Source organism: Lepus europaeus, chromosome 7, assembly GCF_033115175.1.
Source record: "Lepus europaeus isolate LE1 chromosome 7, mLepTim1.pri, whole genome shotgun sequence".
Lineage (NCBI taxonomy): Eukaryota > Metazoa > Chordata > Mammalia > Lagomorpha > Leporidae > Lepus > Lepus europaeus.
In genome coordinates this window covers 123,595,652-123,619,705 of record NC_084833.1, presented here as the reverse complement: position 1 = coordinate 123,619,705, position 24,054 = coordinate 123,595,652, and the positions used below count along the sequence as shown (strand labels likewise).

The window sequence follows — 24,054 nt, the reverse complement described above, 5'->3', positions numbered from 1 at the left end:
CTGTCAAATAAATAAATAAATAAATAAACAAATAAAAGATTTATTTATTTATTTGAAAGACAGAGTTAGAGAGAGAGGTAGAGACAGAGAAAGAAGTCCTCCATCTGCTGGTTCAATTCTTAAATGGTTGCCATAGCCAGAGCTGGGCCAATACAAATCCAGGAGCCAGGAGCTTCTTCCTGGTCTCCCACAGTTATAAGGGCCCAAGTATCTGGGCCATCTTCTACTGCTTTCCCAGGCCATAGCAGAGAGCTGGATCAGAAGTGGAGCAGCCAGACTCGAACTAGCACTCACATTATATGCCAGCCCTGCAGGCCGGGGCTTTAACCTCCTGCACCACAGTGCTGGCCCTGTGACTTTTTTTTTTTTTTAATAGTGAATCACCTTTCTTATACATCAGTCTGGTGTCACTTTGACCTCATCTTTCTTTGTTCCCAGCCAAATCCTCAACTTTAAATCTAAGAGCAAAAAACTGTGACCTCTAAAATATTATTAATAAGAACTCAGAATTGAGGGTTCAAGGGTGTTGGTTGATCTTGGCCTCTAACATCTATTACTTCTCCTCACAGCTCTGAATTTTCCTCTCTTCCATTGCAAACAACCCGTCTCTGGCATCTTTTAGCTGAGCTGGACAACTAAACTTACCCTCACCCTATATTCTCTCTTTTGAACATTAAGCTGAGTGAAAAAGATGAACATGACTTACTCTGTTCCTTTGACGACACTGGTCCTGTCAGAAAACAATGCTTCTTAGACATCTGGAGATGCCTTAGTTTGGCAGGTTCTCAACATCAACAATTCCTTTTTTTGCTAAAATGGGCTATGGCTGGATTTCCTTGCCCTAACTGAATCTCTGTTTGTTTACCTCCTTCATTTACTCAATAAATATTTATTAAAATTCTGCTGTGTTCCAGGTACTTGGTAAGGACTTGACACCACGACTGTAAGTAAGGCAAATGACCATTTGTCATAATAATGGTCTCATTGCACTTTGTGGAAGGTGCACTTAAGCAAGTTTTTCAGAAAGGTCAATCAGAGAACACTTCCTGGAAGAAGCAGAATATATATTTAAGGTGGAAGGATAAGTAAGAGTTTTTGAGGTGAAGAGGCAGAAGAAGATTATTGTCAGGGAATGCAGAGGTCATATGGACCCCTGGAGGTAAGAGAGCAGATGCATTTGAGTAACCAAAAGCCACTGAACCTGCAGGATCATAGAGCACAATAGGGATGGTGATGAATTAGGCTGAATATGTAAAGGAGGAAAAGCAGATCTGAAGGGCCTTGTAAGTCTTATTAAGGAATTTCTGCTTAATAGAAGTAGTGGGAAGCCATCACACTTTTTAAACAACGAAGTGACATTTTCAGCTGTGGGTTTTGAATGCCATTTCTGACTAGAGTGTAGAGAATGTCTCGGAGGAGGCATATTGGGCTCACCGAGACCTGTTGCAGAAATCAAGGCTGGATACTGCAATGGCTGAAACCAGAGCTGTACCATCAGGGATGGAGAGCAGATGGGTAGAGAGGCAGTAAGGTATACAGTACGGAGGGCATGGTGGTGACTTGGACAAGAGAATCGAGGGGGAGTGGAGAGCAAAGGGTGAGGAACCAATTTGTATGGTGAGCAACCGGGAGGAGAGCTATACTCTGAGACTGGGAGAACAGAGAGAGAGGGCTAGATTTTGGAATTAATAATAAGCTTATTTCTTCAAAGTTGGCTTGTGCTCTCTATGAGCTCATAATCTGAAAGTATTGGAGAGTATTAATAAGACAAGCAAAGTGTGTGTGTGTGTGTGTGTGAGAGAGAGAGAGAGAGAGAGAGGGAGGGAGAGAGTTTGTGGGTAATGGGAATTAATTTCTTTGATCTGCTTGAAGATCTTGGATGGAAAGGGTGTAGAGAATGAATCAAATGCTTGAGAAAACTGAGGATTGTCTTTGTCTGACAATCCTACACAAAATGTGGACTACTGAGGGTCATGGGTGAAGCTTGTTGTCTGGTGTCTGTGTCCTTTGGGGGAAAATTGTTGTTGGCTGTGGCAGAGCTGGCTTTGCATTCTGTTAGCAGCAAGTGCCTGTGGTGTATATACCTCAGAGCTGTTTGTCTCACTGAGGGCTGGGCATGGGAAAGCATTTACATTGGGGCTATTGCAGCCCAGGCTGGTGGATAATTAATGAGTTTGTTTTTGAGCTGGTGGGTTGGAGCTGACACAATGCCGGCAGGTGCCTTTGTCTCGGTCCCCTCCATCCATCTTTATCGGATTTGCCAGACTCCCCTTCACTCCCTTTCCTTTTCATTGAAGGCAGCTGGGGACGGATCTGCAGAAGGATTCTCCCAGGACAATAATAATAGTGAGCACGTCCTCTGAGTGTCTGTGCCTCTCTGACGCTCATGTCCCCCACCCCGATGCCAGTCCATCCTCTGCCTTCATCTGCTGTGTCTTGAGCAGACAAAGGAGAACTGCGTTCTACAGAAAGTTACAGACAATTCTCAGGATGATTTTTTCAGGAATGAACTTAATTGATCTTTCACTTTCTCTCATGTTCTCTTTCTCTTTGTTTTTCTTCAGGTATGTGATGAGGGAGACTGTTGGAGGGTTGAGCCATGGGTTTGTCTTTTTTAAATATTCATAAATTAGGCCAGTGCCGTGGCTTAACAGGCTAATCCTCCACCTTGCGGCGCCGGCACATCGGGTTCTAGTCCCGGTTGGGGCGCCAGATTCTATCCCGGTTGCCCCTCTTCCAGGCCAGCTCTCTGCTATGGCCTGGGAAGGTAGTGGAGCATGGCCCAAGTCCTTGGGCCCTGCACCTGCATGGGAGACCAGGAGAAGCACCTGGCTCCTGGCTTCGAATCAGCGCGGTGCACCGGATGCGGCAGCCATTGGAGGGTGAACCAACGGCAAAAAGGAAGACCTTTCTCTCTGTCTCTCTCTCTCTCACTATCCACTCTGCCTGTCAAAAAAAAAAAAATCTATGTATATTCATACATTAACACATTTACTTTAGGCTTGTAATTTCCCAAGTGGTGGAACTTCTGGTATTCTCTCAACGCCTGCAGCCTTCTGATTGCAGATTTTACCATGATGGTGGACATGGTGCTGTATGTGTAGGCACCACCAGCTATGGTTTTGAGGCAGGAACCACAGTGTCAGATCCTCACAGCTTGTCTCTTTATCTTGGTTTTGCTGCAGAAGGAGCAAGTTTACTTGGAATACTGGTTGAGTTCAGCTTTCTCCATTGTTTTCCCAAGGGAGACACCATAGCAGGTCCCAGATATACTGAGAATCCCCACCTTCTTGGTGTATTTCAATACAACTCTGCCCCCTCTGTCTGACCTCAGAGAGGCTGCCATAGTCTTATATGAGACTCAGATGAAGCACTGGCTTGCAGCTATTTTCTTGTTTTCTCTTCTGTCTGAAAAACATGTACTTAACCTTCACGCTGTCTTCTGGTGAGAACCCCTCACCCTGCCACACGCTGGTCCTTGCCACTTCTCCTCCAGCAACACACCAGAAACGTGGTGTCAGCCTCTCCTCCTCCCTAGTCCTCATCTCTCACATCCAATTGTTCATTAGATTCTGCCATTGTAGCTGCTTACTATCCCTTGTTAATTTTGTATCTCTGCACCCACAACATTTCCAAGTCGTTACCATTTTTGGTTGAATGTTGGATTGTAGAATTAAAAACTTGAAGCTTCAGACAGGTTATTATGGCATGCATATAAGTTATTATTTTCATCTGAATTATTTCAAGAGCATCCTTATGGAAGCCCTCCCCCCTCCCCCCCCCCCATTTTGCCCTATTTGCACTTCCCTAACCCACACTTAGAAGAGCTCAACAAAAGTGAATTCCCATGGCTCTCCAGCCTGGGAGATGCCAGGCCTCCTCTGGATAGAGTTGGGCTTCCAGGTGGAGCTCTCCTTCCCCTCAAATTCTTTTACCATTCTTTTCCTTGACAATTTATACTTCATCGTAAATATGTCAAAATCTAAACCTACCCTTCCTCTTTCCTTTGATGTTTTCGCCCTTTCTCCCCTTTCCTTCACTTTCAATCCAGTTAATTTTACTCATTGTTATTTTTAAACTTATCTGAGGGACTTGTAAAAATTTGTGAAAAGCAAATGCTAGGAGAAAATTATCTATGGCTTTAAAAAATTTTGCACCAAAATAAATATTGTTTTTTCATTCCATTTTCCATGAGCTTTGTCGAGTACCCTCCTATGTGGTGTCCACTGGCAATATTTTCCTGGCCTCCTTGTCTGGATCTGATGTGCCTTCCCACTTGTTCTGGAAGCTCCCCATATTTGCACACATTACCGTTCATTACAGTTTATCAGACCTCTTTGTACATTGTTTTTGCAGTAGATAATATGCTATTTTTTTTTAGAGCAAGGACTGCATCTTGTTCACTTTTATTTTATTCTCAGTGATTATTCTGGTATTTCAGGTACTTCCTTTTTGGAAGGCCACAAGCAGTGTTATTTATTATTTCCCTAAATTCTCTGCTGGGCACGCTGTTTATTTACGAAAACAAGAGCGGCGTTGCTTTGTCGTTTCTGCTCTGTGTCTCTGTCCCCCACTAGGTGGTGTGTTCCTCATTGGCTGGGATTGTATAGACTCATTCTCTGAAAGGTAGGGGGGACTTAATGCAGTTTCTGGAGGAGCATTGGCCCCTGCTCCATGCTGGTTCTTGCTGGACACTGAAGGTGTGTAACAAGCAGATCTGTGTGCTCCCAGCATTTGCATGGTTTATGTCCCTGTCATTAGCCAGCTGTGTGGTCTGAAGAAGCAGCGCTCTTGTCTGCAAAAGGAGTGATTCCTAGGCTTAAGGCTTCTTTCAGCACTGGCCTTCTAGAGTTCTAGCTCCTAGACCAGTTTGTATTCTGCTCATGCTGAGATCCTTATGGAATGAAAGATGTTGGCATGTCTTGCTGTTCTTCCTTAATGCCTGCTCTGTGGTGTACTCCTGCTCAATGCATGCAGCTAAGACTGGTTTGCAGATGTGAGGAGACAGGTTTGGTGCTGTTGCTTGCATGCCGCCCCTCTTGCAATCCTTGGATCCAGGCAGCCTCCTGTGGCAGGCCTAAACATCCTCATGAGGCTACAGTGGAATGCAAACTCTTGTGCTAAGAGTCAGAGCTGGACTGGAGTGGGAATTCTTGCTACAGTCAAAAGCCTAGCAGCAGCTCCAGCAAATTTTAAGGAGAAGCTGAGACTCTTGATCACTTTTCCTCTTCCTGCTATGGACACTGATTTGGGAAGACAAGTCAAGCCCTGCTCATAAGGGCTTTCTCATTCCTGACAAGAGGGGAAGGGGAAGATGGTCTGTGAATTTGTAGGCAGAGAAGGGTCTGTGTACCTGTGCAAACCTTTGTGAACGTGTCTGGAAACAAGAGGCTTTGCCTCCGTAGCATCTTCCCCTTCCATTTTCCATTAACACTGAGGACACCCAGAGATACTCTCCTCTCCCCTTCTCAAGAGGTGGACAGGGCATCTGTGTGTCCTGCAGCTCCTTTGTCTCCCCTCTTCCTCCTGTCACCTCACTATTGAGTGTCAATTGCTCGAAGTTGTCTCCCTGGCTCCCTGAAACCGATCTCCTCATAGCAGCCTGCCTGGGAAGCCAGATTCTGCAAATCCATTTAGGGAAAGAAAAGCCTTTTAACTTAATTTCTTCCCCAGAATAATTTATGTCTCTGGTCAAAAAAGTGCTCTTTTACCCTTGCAGTGTCTTCTAAATGATGTCAGATGTTACAGATGTCACCCAGCGGCAGAATCCTTGCGTTGCGGGCTGCTTAATGCTTTGGAAATGATGTAAGGCTGAGAGCTGAGTGAAGTGCAGTGGTGGAGAAAGCTTATTTCCAGGGTCCAGCATCCCCAACTCATCTGAATTAGGGAGACCCGTGAGTTATGGCAGCTGAGCAGGCTTCAGGATGGATGGTTCCTTCGATTGCTAGAGACAGACCTAGGAAGCTCCATTTACCAAAGTGCCCTCCCGTGGCTCCCTTCCTGGCAGGCACTAAATGTATGTAATAGAGAAGTCTTGGGCGGTTTTCTCTCTTCCCCGATCTGGGTTCATGGGAGATCTCCGTGCTGAGCTGCGTCCCCCTGAGGATCACGGTCAGCTTCAGTGCCAATCCCCTGTTGTCTCATTGCCTGGGGTTTCCCCAGCTTGGTCTGACTGCTGGAGAGTGGAGAACAATGGTGCCCCCAAGACTAAGTTGCTCTTATCTATATGATGAGGGTAACAAGAGCTTTCCTTCACAGTATTTCATCAGTCAAGGCATTTTGCACATTTTCAGATCTTAAATGTGAAACAGTTGGCTACTTCAGAATTTTCACCTCATTCTGTTTCACTTTCATCATCGCAGTCATCATCCAACAAAATCATCTTGTTAAGGTTTGTTTGTTGGGAAATTGTTTGCCTTTCTCATGCCAACACCCACCAGAAATGTAAGATCTAGAGGCAGAGGATTCTGTGTTTCCAGGTTCTGACTATGATAGAGTAAGGTATGGAAGACCAGTGTTCTCCCTGATGACTACAAATGTCAAGTAAAAAATATCTGCTTGAGGACATCAGAAGTATACTGAGGCATTGAGGACAAGAGGTCCAAAACACCAAGAAAGGTGCAACCTTAGGGATGTAAATGACTATAGTTCTTTGTTTTCCTACTTGGAGAATTGACTGATTTCTGTGTTTCAAACGAAAGTCTGCGAGTTCAGATGAAGGCATGAAGCAGAGGAGCACAGACGCACGGAAACAAGTGGAGCTTTGGCAGTCTTCTGGGGCTCGAGACACCAAAAGTGCAGGCTTGAGAGGCTGGGATCCCAGTCAAAGGGGAAGCCTGGAGAATTGAGCATAAAACCGTGGCCAACTTTTGCCCAAGACATTTGCCAAAGTTTGAGATTGAAGAAATAGGAAGCTTAGCAGAAAGTCTTTTAAAAACAAAGCATAGATTTTGATAGCCTTGGCAATCTTATAATAAAAATGGGATGAGAATTAAGATTCTTAGAATTAGAGGTAAGGGTCTACAAAATCCAGTTACACCTGATAAGTACAACTGTATCTCACTAGAGAACATTAGAGGGCAAGCAGATGTAGACAGAGCCTTATGGACGCTTCCATAGACTCATTTTGTTAAGGAGCATCTCCACGCTCTGCCTAGAGGGACATGGGTAAACCCCTCAGGAGGACCTGGAAGTGCCATAATTTATTATTTTTGATGTGATTCAGCCAGTGGAAAATTGGCATGACAAGAAACAGGACTGAAAGCCAACAGGGGATACAAAGCATATAACTCATCACTGCAATATTCAAATCACATCTACATCTTTATGAGGCAAAAATTTAAGCAAAAAACCAACAAAGCTTCCGATTAAAAAGACAAAATTAGAATTGCAAAGAACACTGGTATGTATTCTTTTTGAAAAAATCAAATGGTATGGAGATAGGCACATCTACGCATGTGGCAAAATTTTACAGAAACGCAGACATACTATAAATAGGTTATTTTCTTTGTTAGTAGTTAACCTTCTTGTATGAACATCGTTGCCTGGGCTGACAAATAAAGGTGAATTCTGTACTATTTTTTAACATCTTGTGAGGGTTAAGTTATTTCAAAAAAAGAAGCTAGAATATGAAGTGACTGAAAAAAATAAAATGCAAATCTTAAAACTAAAAATATAATGGTAAATTTAAAAATAGGTAGATTTAACAGTAGATCTCACATAACAGAAAAGCATACAGGTCAATACTAAAAATCCAGACTAAGATACAAACAGGAAAAATCTAGACATATATGAAAGAGATTAAGGAACATATTGGATTAGTGAACAATTAAAATAATGTAATTGTATTTGCAGAAGTAGAAGAGAACCAGGATGAGGTACAAAGAGAGTATTTGTATATCTGGTAATTTTGCCAATCTGTTGAAAGGCAGCAAACCACAACTTCAGGAATCTTTTTGAGCCTTAAGAAGGGAAAGGTGTAAAAGACAACCTAGGTACATTGTAGTAAAACTTCAAAAAATTAAAGCTAACATGAAAACCTTAATTAAAAGAAGAAAGTACACATAACTTTTAAGATATTAATGAAAAAAGCTAACAGATGACTTTTCAACAGAAACAATGGAAGAGAGAAGACAATAGAATTACATGTTTAGTTGGCTGAATGAGCAAACTTCAAAGTAACCCTGTCAATATGGAGTGATAAATCTAGTGAAATTATTCTTGAAAAATTAAATACATTTACAGATATAAAATCTGAGATCTTTTTAACAGCACATGTGTTCTAAAAGTTAGTGACAGGAATCCTTTATACAGAAGTGTAATCCAAAAACACAAGCAAATGCAGAAAAAAAGCGAACAACAATATAGTGTTAATATGTAGATAAAAAATAATATTTCCTTAACAAAATGATAATAATAATTTCTTGTCTGCCAGCATTTAAAATAAACATACAATTAAAATGTATACTAATTAAAACACAAAACTTGGGAGGAGTGATGAGAAATTTAAAATATTCTAGGGGCTGGTGCTGTGGTATAGTAGATAAAGCCACCATCTGCAGTGCCAGCATACCATATGGATGCCAGTTCAAAACCCAGCTGCTCCACTTCTGATTTGGCTCTCTGCTATGGCCTGGGAAAGCAGTGGAAGATGGCCCAAATCCTTGGGTATCTGCACTACATGAGAGACTTGGAAGAAGCTCCTGGCTCCTAGCTTTAGATTGGCACAGCTCTGGCCATTGCAGTCATCTGAGGAGTGAACCAGTAGATGGAAGATCTCTCTCTTTGTCTCTGCCTCTGCCTCTGCCTCCATAACTCTGCATTTCAAATAAATAAATAAATACATGTTTAAAATATTCTAAGATTGGAACATTGAAAGTCAGTGATAAATCTCATAAAATTTATTATGATGTTTTTAGTTAAAATATAGGCTATAATCTCTAGGATTACTCACAAATGAAGTATGGCTAATAAGCTAATGGGGGGGGGGCAAGTGAAATAATAATAAAGATTAACCAAAATTAAAAGTCAATAAAGGAGAGACAAGAAATATGAGACAGATCAATCAAATAGAAATGAATAGTAATCTTGTAGGTAGACATCTACATCATTCAGTAATTACATTTACTACAAATGGACTAAATATTCCAAGTAAAACACTAACATTGTCAGGATGTGTGTGTATTTTACTGGTCAGAAACACATCCATTACATACAATTTCAAAATGAAGAAAGTAACTGAAATGTTCTGTGAGACGATTTTCATCGAATTACCATCACATTATTTCAGAGTAATTTACCCATTGAAATTTATCTAGTAATTGATATAGAGCGATTTCCTGGTAACTTACTCCTCTTCACAGGAGTTACTTCTTATTCTTACTCCTTATTTTCTTCCACAGTCCCATACTCTCCTTCTCTTCTGAACTTTTTAAACTTTTTCAATACTATACAACACAATCCCTGTCTTCTTTACTAAGAACTGTCTGTATTGTTGAAGGAAAATGTGTAGACAAATAAGATTGGTTGTTGAGTAATTATCCATAATAGTTACAGCAGAGATGAGTAATAGGTCATATGTAGGCTGAACCAGGATGCAATTTGTGTTACTGTTAATTTGCAGATTAGTTGTTCATAACTGGCCTTAACATAGCCTTGTCTCTAAAATAGTGTGAACCCAGTAACAAACAACAAAATCAGGACTGCTGTGTAGGCAACCTAGCATCACATACTGAAAGCATTTTTTCTGTAGTTTTGAGTTTTTTTTTTTTTTTCTGGTTACAAGTCCCTTTCATGATTTGAAGAAAACTGTAGATTAAATGCTTCTTGGGCTTAATGGGCATCCCATACAAAAATCCTGTAGGTACTACTAAAATGAAGGTTCTGTAGATTGTGTAGGTATGGGTGTGGCTTACACTCTGCACTTCTAGTGTGTTCCCAGGTGATGCCAATGCTGCTGATCTTCTGACCACAACTTAAATAGAAAGGCTTTGGACCAATGATTTCTCAATCTTGGCTGCACATAAGAATCAAATGGAGAATGCTACAGATAGCTATGCCTGACACTCACTCAACATGAGTCATAGCAAAGCCTCCTAGTATGGGACTCAGTGTCTTAAAAAACAAAAGCCTCTTTCTCATGTGCATATAGAGGTTAGAACAGCAAATATATAACCCTCAGAATTCCTTGAAAAGTACATGCATTTATTTTTGTGAGAAATTTCTGCAAGGCCAAGGACCCTCAGAACCCATCCGTAAAAAATTAGGAAGTTTTACTTAAAAATAAATACACCTTAGAAAATTGCACAGGCATCCTCCTAATGTGTTCCATTAGTAAATAAAATTGTTTCTCCCCCTCAATATGTTGAGGCTCCAATTCCCCTATTTGTTCACTTGAAGAAATAATTAAAGTATAATGAGGTCATAAGGGTTCAATGTAACATGCTATTGGCAGGTGTCCTTAAAGAAGAGGAGGAGACACCAGGAACGTGTTTACACAGAGAAAGACCTTGTGAGTGCACAGTGAGAGGACACCATCTTTAAACCAAGGAGTGAGGGCTTGGGAAATAAATCAAAGCTGCTGACACCTTTATCTTGGACTTCAGCCTCCAGAACGGTATGACAATTCTGTTTTTAAATCACACAATCTGTGATATTTTTGTTTAGGGAGCTCTAGCAAACTATAATTCCCATAGAAAGTTCTCCAACTTCTCAAACTGATATCTGTATCCACATCCTCATTCATTTATTCAACAAGCAGGTATTAAATTATGACTTTGGATGTCCTATGTGGAAGCTGGGAATAAACATTCAAAGGTGGCACACAGTCTGCCACCTGCAGTGCTGGCATCCCGTATGAACACCAGTTAGGGTGCTGGCTGTTCTGCTTCTGACCCAGCTCCCTATTATTGCTCCCGAGAAAGCAATGGAAGATGGCCCAAGTTACCTGGGCCCCTGCTACCCTTGTGGGAGATCTATAGGGACTTCTAGGCACCTGGCTGTAGCCTGGCCCAGCTTTAGCTGTTGCGATCATTTGGGGAGTGAACCAGCAGATGGAGAATCTCTCTCTCTCTCTCTCCCTCTCTCTCTCTCTCAACTCTGCCTTTAAAATAAACAAATAAAAATCAGAGGAAAAGAACTTAATGCTATCTCTAAGATTTCCTTAATCTGTTGTCAAATTGCCCCTCTAGACATGAGAAAGCCCCAAACTTTATCTTATTCTGTTTACATGGGTTACGAGCGATAGTGTGACTGTGACCCTAAGGCCAATGGAGAACAGGGAAAGGGACTGTCTCAGAAAGAAAAAAAAATAGGACAAGAGCTTTTTTTTTTTTTCAGTGAGTGGCTTATAAGTTGATATGCAGGAAGCCCACAGAATTCTTAAAGGAATTATATCAGCTTGGCCTTAAAGTAAAATCAACATTATAGAAAGTGGTCTTTAAGAACTGAGGAAAGTGCTAAGTTTAAAACAGAGGTAATTTCTATGGAAAAGAAAAGAAAATGTGGTAGATGGAAGTAAGAGTTCAGAGGGAAGAATAAAGTTTTTTTTTTAATTGCAACTAGGCCTTCACCAAGATATTTCAACGTGTACATAAGATTATTACAAAACTGTGACTGCCATGTATTATTTATTCTTCTCTTTTAAAACAAGGTACATTGTGGTTATCCTACACCTGCCTCATGTTAGGGGGTGGGTGAGTGGGCAAATGGCTAGCTTTCTTTCACAGTGTATCCAAGAAGATACACCCCAGAGTTCTATCAAGAGAGGCCCATTTGCAGCTGCACCTAACTTAGATGATGAAATCTTCATTTTGTAATGGGATGGAACCTTACTGACCTTGGGAGAGGATGGATATCTTTTGTGTGAGAGAGTGAGACACATTGTTGGAGTCAAGGGTGGACTGTGGTAGCTCATCTTCCCAGACACCCTCTATGCTTCCCTGCCTTGCTTGTAAGCATTGCCCCATTGAAGTGGAGTCGATTTCTACTGTTCCCTTGAATTTGGATGGCTTTCCTAACTTGCTTAACTACAAGAGTGATGGGAGCTGTATTCCAATAATTCTTTTTTTAAAGATTTATTTATTTAATTGAAAATCAGAGTTGCACAGAGAGAGAAGGAGAGGCAGAGAGACAGAGAGGTCCTCCATCCACTGGTTCACTCCCCAATTGGCCGCAACAGCCAGAGCTGTGCTGATCCGAGTCCAGGAGCCAGGAGCTTCCTCCGGATCTCCCATGTGGATACAAGGACCCAAGGACTTGGGCCATCCTCCACTGCCCTCCCAGGCAACAGCAGAGATCTGGCTTGGAAGCGGAGCAGCCGGGACTTGAACTGGCGCCCATATGGGATGCCGGCACTGCAGGCAGCAGCTTCACCTGCTATGCCACAGTGCCGGCCCCATTCCAGCATTTCTGATATTGATTGTAAGAACACCTGTGCTCCTGGGATCACCTCTTCAAAGACTTAAGTTATTGCTTAAGATTACCCTAAGAATGCTAGCCATGGGGAGCTGCCGTATGTAGGGAGAGAAAGAGAGATGTGCTCAACAAACTCCCAAGGTTCCCAGCCATCCCAGCCCCAGCAGCATGGTTGGGAAGACACTTCATCCACCACAGGACTACAACATTATGCAAGATCCTGGGTGAGAACCACCAGTTTGAGCCCATAACCTCCCAGAACTATGAGTGATAATAACACGTCCTTGTTTTGAGACGCTAAATATTGCTTTGTTGTGCAGCAGCAGATAACTAGAACAACTGGTAGCATTTCATTGTTCCCCTGGACACATTCACAAGTGCTTCATCTTTACAAAAATCTGTGGCCATTGAGCCCATACTGAATTACTTAGGCTTCTTGTCATAAAGGTAGAATCTAAATGAACATTCAATTAAAAAAATCAGAATAGTAGAAAAAATGCCAGGTTTCCAGTCCTGGTTTTGCTACTATCTTTGTGCTAACCAGTTAAATGTATTGGTCCTCAATATACTCATTTGTAAAATGGGACTAATGTTTTTCCCTTCTACATAATGATGATGGAGAAGGCAAATGTTGAATGTGAAAATCTCTAAGAAATTCTAAAGCAAAGTGTAAATCAAAGATAAGGAGCTTTTAGTGAGTTTACTTGTAGGAAAGCCATTTGTTCTTGGTGTAATATTCAATTGGAATGGAAAAGAAAGTGTTAAGTCAGTGGGGACAACAGCACAAGTTCTGAATGTCTGTCCCAGAGACAAAGGCACACACTTTGTTATCCTAGTGGGGATATAGCAAGGACACTGATAGAGAAAGGTGGTGGGAGGCTGAGACACACAGCAGGAGAAGGCTCATCACTTCTCTGTGTCTGTGTGGGACATTTCCTCAGCAACATGCCTTTGCCATGTCACAGCCCTCTGTGGTTCAGGAGCCCAGGAGTGACCAGGCTGTGTGATTCCAGCATGCAATCTCTCCAGGAGGTTGCAGTCAGATGGAGGCTAGGGGTGCCTGCCATCACTCAATGATGCATTTCCAATACGGGTCTCAATGAGCAGTCCATGGTAGGCTACAGCCTCTCCTCACCCCCACCCACCCCCAGTGCTGCCTCAGGAGCGTCAGCTGAACTTCTGGAGCGATGCTCCTGCGAGAATGCAAAGCAGAAACATCAGAGCTGCGATGACCTCGCCTCGATGTCACGTGAGCTCATTTCTGTGCCATCCCTCTGGTTTGCACAGATCATCTTCCTTGTGGGAGAGAGGGGCCATTCCCAGGCTGTGAATACTGGGCAGGGGCTTTGGGAGGTGAGCCATCATGAGAGTAGAGTGTGCACAAGGTAAGGGAACAGGGAGATGGTGAGGAGGAGGAAGAAGCAATGCACTGTGGGGAAAATCCGCACAAGGGGAAGAAGTCAGTAGGTGAAGTGGAATCAAGAGAGGGAAAGGTGAGGCAGGCACATTTGCCATTGTCCCTGCACCTGTTTCATTTAGCCTCCTACTCTTGCAAACCGCACTCAGTAGAAAGACCACGCTGGGAAGTGGCCTCAGCTGCCAGGAACCTCTTTTCTCTGCAGCACCCTGACTCAGCCTGGGGTCCCCCAAAAGCACTGACAGAGTGGCAGAGTGATGCAGACACACAGCTGCCAACCGGTGGACTTGAATTCAGCCTTGAGCTTGTCTGCTGCCACAGCCCTGGTTCCTCCCACCATACCCTCATCTTGCAATGCAGGACTGAGAGGAGCAAGAGACTCCCAGCTTTCGGTGCCTGCCCTGCTCTGAGCCTGCCTGGCTGCTGTCAGGGCCTGGCAATCTCCAGACTCCATGTTGAGATCACAGCCTTCCTGGTCATCCTTGCCGCCTGCTCCTGCCTTCTTGTGTATTTCTACCTCATTGACTCGCATCGTCTTTCATATCTCAGCCTCATACTTCTTCATTTCTCTCTCTCTCTGTTGTTATTTGTCTCTGTTAACAGGGTCATTTATCCCCATAATGCATCCTGAGAGACAAGGATTGAAGGGTGCTGCTGCTGAGTCGCGAGGTGCTGAAGGCCCTCTGTGGGAGATCGTGGGGGCAGAGACACCTCTTCGCCCGGCCTAGGTGAAAGCTGCACAGCTGGATCGCAGAGGCGGACTTTAAACTGCCTTCTCCATGGGGATCAGGAGCTCACACAGGGAGGAACTCAGAGGAGCAGGCAGGTAACACAGTTTTAGTGCTAACTGTAGACTGCTGGACTTGGGAATGGCCTCACTCTGACCTGCATCCTGTCATAGTTATTTCCTTTGCTGGAGAGGGGACATGAGCAGGCCAGGGAAATCTCAGGGCGGTCAGTGAGACCCAGAATCATGGCTCTGGGCCAGGGCCTCTGTCCTCAGCTTCACTTCTTAAAGGACCTTGACTCAGTATACATTCTCACACACTCACCCTCATCCAGACATGCACACATAGTCACACACTCACATACACTCTCACATATACACATACACACACATGCATAGTCACACACTCATAGACATTCTCACACACTCTCAAACTCACACACACACACAGTCACACATACACACACATGCATAGTCACTCACATACACTCTCACACATACACATACACACACATGCATAGTCACACACTCATATACTCTCACACCCACATCCCCAGTATCACACACATTCACTCACACATATAATCAAACACACATACACAGTCACACACACATTCACACACATTCACACATATACAGACTCACAGTGTCTCACACAATCACACAAATATACAGTCACACATACACACATACATAGTCACATACATTCACACACACACAGTCTCACACTATACATACACACACACTCATACACAGTCTCACACACTCACACACACATACACAATGACACACTCACATACACACATACATAGTCACATACACATTCACACACATATTCACAAACTCACACTCACACACATACACTCCCACACACAGTCACACACATTCATACACATACTCACACATTCACATTCTCACACACACTCGTACACATATATAATGACACAACTCATATACACAGTCACACATGTATTCACACATGCTCATACACATACACACTTATACACATACTCATGCATACACATGGTTTAACACACATACACACTCACACACATATACAGTCACACACATTCATACACACACATTCTCTCACACACAGTCTCATACACACATACACAATACACTCACATATACATACATATACAGCCACACATGCACACAATCTCACACATACACTTACACACTCACACACACATTCATACACACACTCACATACAGTCTCTCACACACATGCAGTCACATACACAGTCACATACACATTAACACACAAACTCACATTCACACACAGTCTTTCACAGTCACACACATACACAGTCACACACACATACACACAGTCTCACACACATATACAGTCACACATTCATACACACACACTCACATTCTCTCACACAATATAGTCACTACACACTTGCATACACATACACACACTCACACACACGGTGTATAACGTGTTCTCGGTTAGTCCATTTGGCGTTTGGGCCTCTTTCACCCTGCAGTTCTACGCGCTGCCATTGCTTGCCAGGCTCTGGCCTGCTGTGGAACAATGGCCGTGTGGAGCTCGCCCTCCTAGGAGGCTGGCTGACTTCGTGTATCATGTGGCCTGGGAAGAAATAAGGGCGCCTTAGGTATGAGTGATGGTAAGTGTTGATTGCAGGGAAGGCCTTTCATGGGGTTCTTGATGGCAGCGTTAAATGAGTGACATACAGTAAACAGTCTCCCAGGGTGTCTTGGGGGTGGGCAACAGTGCAAAGGTAGAGAAAACCTATTTAGAGAACCATGCAGCTATAGTGGCTCCTTTCGCTCTCTACCCCAGGGCTGAAGGGAGCTACAACAGCAGTTAGGACTACAACTCTTAGAACGCCCAGGTGGCCAAGCCCTGCTGACATGGCCCTATGGGAGAGCATGGCCTGGGTTGCCAGGGGGACCAGAGATCTCTCTGTTCCTGGAAAACTTTGAGAACCCTGTGGATTCCTTAGAGATTATGCAACCCTGTGATACAGGGCTCTGTCTGGCGGCAGAGGCCGGGCTCATCCATTTTGGTGGTGCTGCAGTGCCCATCCAGGGAAACCTTTCCCGGTGCTCTCATCCTCTCTCTGCTCCCCTGTGCTTGTCAGTCAGGAAAGTGCAGCGGCGGGTGAGAATCAGACAGCCCAGTCCTGGCCCACTTGTCTGGCATTTTGACGGAGATGGGAATTATACCCTTTGCCACTTGAGTGCTGTTGAGCTTTTTGAGTGTGTCCTAACAGCAGGCTGGCTTTCACTGAGTTTTAATTGGATACAGGAAGTCTGCTCAGAAGGACTCTTGGGCAAAGGGTTAAGTTCTAACTGTACGCCCCGGAAAGGAAGCGCTCACCATCCCTGTCCCCTCAAGTCTTCGGGCTGTACAGCTCTTCATGCTGAGAGCTTCCCAGCCCAGCCCAGCATGGCTGGCTGGGGAATAACCTGGGAAGAAGCAGTTGGATGAAGCCCTTGCCACCCGCCTCCACCACTCCCGGCCTCCACTGCAGAAGAAGGTGTGAGAGAGGGCGAGACTCAAGCTGATTTGGAAGGCCTGGATCTTGCCCTTTCATCTCAAGCTAAGTGCCTATGTTTGGGCCCTGCAATGAGCTTACAGTCTGTTTGCCAAGTACAGTAGCTGCTGGACTGTTTGTCAGCCACCTGGAAGGACTGCCTGTCTGTCCAAGTGTACACAGGGGCCTGACTCCTGGCCCCCGCTCGAAGGGTGAAAGGAAAGTCTGTTGGTTCGTAGCTCACCATCTACAAGCTCCACGTTCGCCAAGGCCTCTTGCTGGTGAGATGTCATTTTTCTGTATCCCAGGATATCCCGGGGATAAGAGGTCTTGCTATGTTGTAGTCAAAAGCACGGGCTGTCCCTCCTTGTACTACAGAGGTTGCAGCCGTCAGCATCCTGATGAAAGAGAAAGGCAGGGAAGGGCTGTGCGGAAGGCTGGTCCTTGACTCCAGCTACTCCCCACATGCAGGCTGCAGAGTGTCAAAGGCGCTCCTGGGAGGACCATGCCTCTCCCAGTGACAGCGGCGCCCGGTCAAGGAGCAGCAGGCTGGCAGCGGGTGAGTTAATTTTCCCTTTGTCGCCTTGGCCATTGGAATCTGCACTGTCTGTTCTGTCTGCTGGGGAGGACGGCCCTCCTTCTCTTCCTTGAAGTATGCTGTCTCGTGTAAGGGCCAACTTTGATATGCAACATCACAAGCTTCTCTTCTGTGTGCCAGATGAAATGGAGACTTGTTTCCCTTTCTTCAAGGCACAGTGAGGGGGCAGGATTTGAGCCTCCTAGATCTTTCTGGCCTCCTCAGGTAGGGTTTTGTATCAACCTATCCAGGTCTATGTGAACTAACATATGCACTGGGCACAAACACTTCCTTTAGAGAGGCAGAGTGGCACAGCTGCTGACTGGTTGGGACATGGGCTCTGCCATTTACTGCTCTGTGTGGTCTGTATCTCTCCACACCTCTGTTTGCTCACCTGTGAAATGGGGTTACTGGGGTGATGTTGTGAAGATAAGCGAGTTGATGTGTATAAAGTTCTCAGCACAGTTCATGGCTTATGTTAGGAACAGAAGACATTATTACATTATTATCATTTCTCCCTTTACTCCATGCACAGGAGGTTTCGTACGGAATTGTTGGCATCTCAAAAACCAGGACCGGGTGTCTGAGTCTCTCAGCATTTGGGGAGTCTGTGCTTCCTACACCTTGGTCTCCGGGGTCAGGGTTAATTTGGTGTGGGGTAACTAAGACCTCTTGCTGAGACATGTCTGCATCTCGTCTTCCCTTCAGCCACCATCTGTAGTCAGTCCCTCACGTTTGGGGAGGAAATGGTTAACAAAGAGTGTTCCCTCCTGCCTCAGAATCAACCCTTGGGACATTCGGATCTGGCTAAAAGGTCCATGAGAGTCTCACAGGCATGGAAAGCCATGACACGGTGGCAAAAAACAATCTAAATGAAAGACCCTGGTGAACAAGACCCCAGCAGAAGGAACAGGCCATCAAGGAGAGAGGCGCCTTTCTCTGAAGGGAGGAAGGAACCTCCACTGTGATACGGCCTTGACTAAACAAGTTCAGTCGGTGAACTCAAGGGACTTCCATAGCCTAGACAGCTCATAGCAAGAGTCTTGGGTGATTGCTGATGTCATAAATAAGAGTGCCAATTGTTAAATCAACAACGGGAGTCACTGGGTACATGCTCCCCATGTAGGATCTCTGCCCTTAATGTGTTAGTCGAACAATACCCTATACCTTGTGCGGTTGTGTGAGTGCAGCCTGTTGAAATCCTTGCTTAGTATATATTAAGTTGATCTTCAGTATATGAAGGTAATTGAAAATGAAACTCCATGAAGGGCGGGATGGGAGAGGGAGTGGGAGAGGGGAGGGCCACGGGAGGGAGGGAGGTTGGTGGGGGAAGCCACAACAATACAAAAGTTGCACTTTATAAATTCACATTTATTAAATAAAAAAATAACTATATAACAAACAAAAAAAAGAAAAAAAAGAACTTAATACTTTACCCTTTTAGTATTTTTTATGTTCTACTTAAAACTATTGGTTGAACTCTGTAATTAATACACAATTATTCTTAGGAGTTTAATTAATGCTATAACTAGTACTCAAATAGTATTTTACACTTTGTGTTTCTGTGTGGGTGCAAACTGTTGAAATCTTTACTTAATATATGCTAAATTGATCTTCTGTATATAAAGATAATTGAAAATTAATCTTGATGTGAATGGAAGAGGAGAGGGGGTGGGAGAGGGGAGTGTTGTGGGTGGGAGGAAAGTTATGGGGGGGGATGCTATTGTAATCCATAAGCTGTACTTTGGAAATTTATGTTCATTAAATAAAATTTAAAAAAAAAGTGTTCCCCCCTGCCCCTCTACCCTCCTAGTGAACTGCCTCCTCCCCTAAGGTTCAAGAGTAGGAAGGTAAAGTGAGTAGGGAGCAGAAAGATTTAGATCCCTTGCCTTGCCATAAAGATTGAGTTTTTATCATTATTGCCTCTTTTCCATAAAGGGCTGTGTCCCAAGAACCCCAGAGGCTGTCTGAAACCAGGAGTAGTTCTGAACCCCATCTATAACATATATATATATATATATATATATATACACCAATGATAAAGTTTAATTTATGTGAGGCACAATAAGAACTTCACAACAGTAGAATAAAATAGAGCAGTTACGACAATGGACTACAATGAAAGTTATGAGAATGCTCTCTCTCTCAACATGTCTTATTGTAATAGAAGACTGACCTTAGCAACTTCAGCATCTGATTGTTTTGCTTTCTTGGCTAAGTTGAGAATGTTCACCTTTGCACATGAAGAAAGCACTACACAGCTCCTCTGTAGTGTAACTGTGTTGCCAGCCTCACTACTCTTGCCCTTTGGGGCCAGGGTTAGGCAAGGTTATGTGAACACAAGGCCTGCACCACTGAGACAGTCCGTCTGGGAAGTGCAAGGGCTACTCAGCATCTAGTGACGACGGAGGTGGACTGCTGGACTAGTGATGACCCACTGCCCTGGGAGAGATGCACCAGGATGCCTATCGATTTTTTCACATTGCTCTGAAAGGCACACACTTTCAAACGGGTGATGTTGTGGAATTTTTCACTTATTTTTGGAAGGCAGTTGACTGAGGAAAGTTAGACAGCAGGTAAGGGAGGGCTATTGTGTGCAGATTGTGAGGAGTGGTTTGTACATGCATGTGCTCCTCTGTAGAACATGTGGCAGGTGAATCCAAAGTGAAATTTGTCAACAGTAAATACCTATGACTCAGGACAAATTTCAAATGTCATCTCATTGCATCTACTCACTTCTTCTTAGTACCACATTCAACATGCACGTGATTTTCACACTTGACAGGCACTATGAAATTGATAATGATCACACCACACCTTAAAACTGGGACAGACCTAATTTAGAGTTGATCTATTTATACTTGGGGAAGGTTATGCGTTGAAATTTCTTTCTGCTTAAGTCAGTAGCCTGTAAAAGAGGCTTGGCCGTTCTTAACGAGGCTCAGTTGGGTTGATCAGAAGCGTTGTGATGTAGCTGAAGCAGCACTGGAGTTGGTATTATGGCAAGATCTCCACATATACTTGTGCCCTGCCCAAGGCACTTGTCTGGGGGGCGGGGCTGGGGGTTAAAATCCACCAGGTGATCTGGCTGAAGAGCCCATGACAGGATTTTAGGCAAGGAAAGCCAAGACACTCTGGCAAAAAAAATTTACCTAAATGAAAGATCTCTGTGAGTGAGATCCCAGTGGAAAGAACGGGCCATCAAAGAAGGAGGTACCTTTCTCTGAAGGGAGGAGAGAACTTCCACTTTGACCATGACCTTATCTAAATAAGATCAGAGTTGGCAAACTCAAAAGGCTTCCATAGCCTTGGCAACTCATGACAAGAGCCTAGGATGATTGCTGATGACATAAACAAGAGTGTCAATTGTTAAGTCAACAACAGGAGTCACTGTGCACTTACTCCTCATGTAGATCTCTGTCCTTAATGTGTTGCACAATGTGAATTAATCCTATAACTAGTACTCAAACAGTACTTTACACTTTGTGTTTCTGTGTGGGTGCAAACTGTTGAAATCTTTACTTAGTATATACTAAATTGATCTTCTGTATATAAAGATAATTGAAAATGGAAAAAAAGAGATAACAAGTGTTGGCAAAGATGTGGAGAAAAGGAAATGCTTGCACACTGATGGTGGGAATGTAAACAAGTGCAGACATCATGGTATGGTATGAACAGTTCCTTAAAACACTAAAAACAGAACCACCATGTGATCCAGCAAGGCCACTATTGGATATATACCCACAGAAATGGAATCACTCTGTCAAAGAGACACCTACACTCCCGGGTGTATTGCAGTACTACTATAGCCAAGAAATGGAAACAACCTAAGTGCCCATTAGAAGATGAAATTTAAAAATATTTTGTATCGAAGTGGCTATCAAAGAAGGATGTACTTTTTTCTGAAGGGAGGAGAGAATTCCACTTTGCATATGGCCCTGTCTAAATACCGACGGAGTTTGTGGACTCAAAAGGCTTCCGTAGCCTTGGCAGCTCATGTCAAGAACCTCGAGTGGTCACTGACATCAAAAATAAGAGTGCTAATTGTTAAACCAACAACAGGAGTCACTGTGCACTTACTCCCCATGTGGGACCTCTGTCCTTAATGAGGTATACTATGAGAACTAACAGTAAAACCTGTCTTCAAACAGTACATTATACTTTGTGTGGGTGCAAACAGTTGAAATATCTACTTAGAATAGAGTTGGTCTTCTGTGTGTAAAGTGAATTAAAAACAAATCTTAATGAAAAATGGAATGGGAGAGGGAGTAAGAAGTGGGATGGGAGTGGGGGTGGGAAGGCGGGAATAGGGGGAAGAACCACTATATTCCTAAAAGCTGTACATATGAAATTTGTATTTGTTAGATAAAAACCTTTAAAAATATTATATATATATATATATCAGCTGATCAATAAAGAAAATGTGATTTAAAAAAAAAATCCACCATATGTTCCTCTTGGCAAACCATGTGAACCAGTCCAGCACAGCAGCTGTCACAAAAAGCGACATCTGCCCAACAGGGGAGCATGCTTTCCTAATTCCCAGTAAGTGCTTGACATGGGCTTCATAGAGTATGAGTTTAGGTCCTGGCAAACTACTACTTACCATTGTGAACTTGGGAGGGCCAATCTCCAGAAAGGCATATCCTTATCTATAGTTTGGGCTGTAGATGAGAAACAAGACAGTGCACATATCAAGCAAGATGATAGGCTATTCATTTCCAAATTTGCCAGTGCTGGGAGCACAGTGATGACCAAGGCAAAGTCCCTCTGGTGGCCTGCAGGTATTTCTACTTGATATCCCTGGAGCTATCACAGGCTCACCATGTCCAACACCGGAATTGGCATCTTTGTTTCCTACACTGCTCCTCTTCCTATGAGCCCTGTCTCACCAGCTGGCATCACATGTTGCTGGACAGCCCAGTGCAGAAGCTGGAGAGAACCACTCACCCCCATATTAATCAAAACCCACCTCTTCTTTCTCCTTAATATTTCTTCTATACCATTGTCACTGTTTGTCGGGGCTAGTGGCCCTGGCCCGACATGAGATGCAGCAGGCTGAGGCTGTCCCTTACCTAATCCTGTTTCCTGTGCTTATTGTTCTGAAGGCACAAGACTTTTCATCCCACATTCCTGCAGGCAGGATGTGACTTCTGATGAAGGTTTATGATGTTCTTTGCTCTATCAGCAGAGCTTGTACCCTGATCTTTGCTACCTTGTAAACTTGTTTTGTTCCTGTGCTATGCATGATTGCACACAATGAATGTTATCTGTATGGGGCCTGGGGTATATATCCTTGTCTTTCTGTGTCCTCAGGGCTGGAGGCTGAAGAGTTTCCCCAGGGAGACGGCCTCCAGTCCCTCATCGCTGGGCCCCCTACTTTGGCCTGGAACGCGACGAGGCAATAAACGTGGTGATGAATTGACTGAGTGCTGCGTCTCTGTGTGGTTTGTTGGGTGGCCTCCGACAACTGTTTGACACAGTTCCTCATCCCCTTTTGAAAAAATAAAGAATATGATAATGATGGCAATGATTTACGCAAAATATGCCAAGCACCCACTATGTGCCAACCAATGTTTTCGGTCAACAGATAGTCAATACTCTACAGCATCAGTTATTAAGAAAATGTAGATCAAAGCCACAATGAGACACAATTATGGGCTTATCACTTTGCCTAACCTGAAAACAATAAAACATCAAACTGATAATTTCAAGTGCTGGCAAGCATATGCAGTAACTGGAACTCACATGCATTTTGGTGGAGATGCAAAAATAATACAATCACTTTGGAAGAGAGTTTGGCAGTTTTTGTGAAATGAAACACACATTTACCAGGCAACCCAGCAATTCTAGTCTTAGACATTTGCCCGAGTTAAAAGAAAGCCTTGTTTCCATAAAACCTCCATGTGCAGATTTATAGCAGCTTTATTTATAATCTCTAGAAAGTTGAAAAGAACCCGACTGTTCTTCAGCTGGGGAGTGGCTAATGCAACAGTGCTACATTCATAGAATGGAATGTTTCTCACCCCTCACAGGGAGGGATCCAGTAATAGCCGCGACAGAGTAGATGAATCTCAGGTGTGTTGTGCTAATTGAAAGGAATCGGACTCAAGAAGCCCATTACTGTATGATTCCTTTCATGGGACATTCTGGAAATGGCAAGGCAACACTGTAGGGATAAGTGGAATGGAGGTCCCTAGGGGCTGGGGTGAGGAAGGGTTGATTGCAAGGTGGTGAGGAGGGTCCAGCCAGGTCTGTGTGATTATAGCAGAGGTGGCTCCTTTGAATCTCACCGTGGCTGCCCCAGCATCTGCTCTAGTCACACCTGGAATCCCACCCCCTCCAGAATGCTATCCTACAACTCTGAGCCCGGGACTCTGGTACTGAAAAGTCTCACCATGCCTCTCAT

At 43.8% G+C, this 24,054-nt stretch overlaps 1 pseudogene; it reads right to left on the bottom strand.

Annotated features, from left to right (window-relative positions):
* Positions 1-2,965: 2,965 nt before the first annotated feature.
* LOC133763989 (large ribosomal subunit protein eL43-like) lies at positions 2,966-3,346 on the bottom strand (annotated as a pseudogene).
* Positions 3,347-24,054: the final 20,708 nt, after the last annotated feature.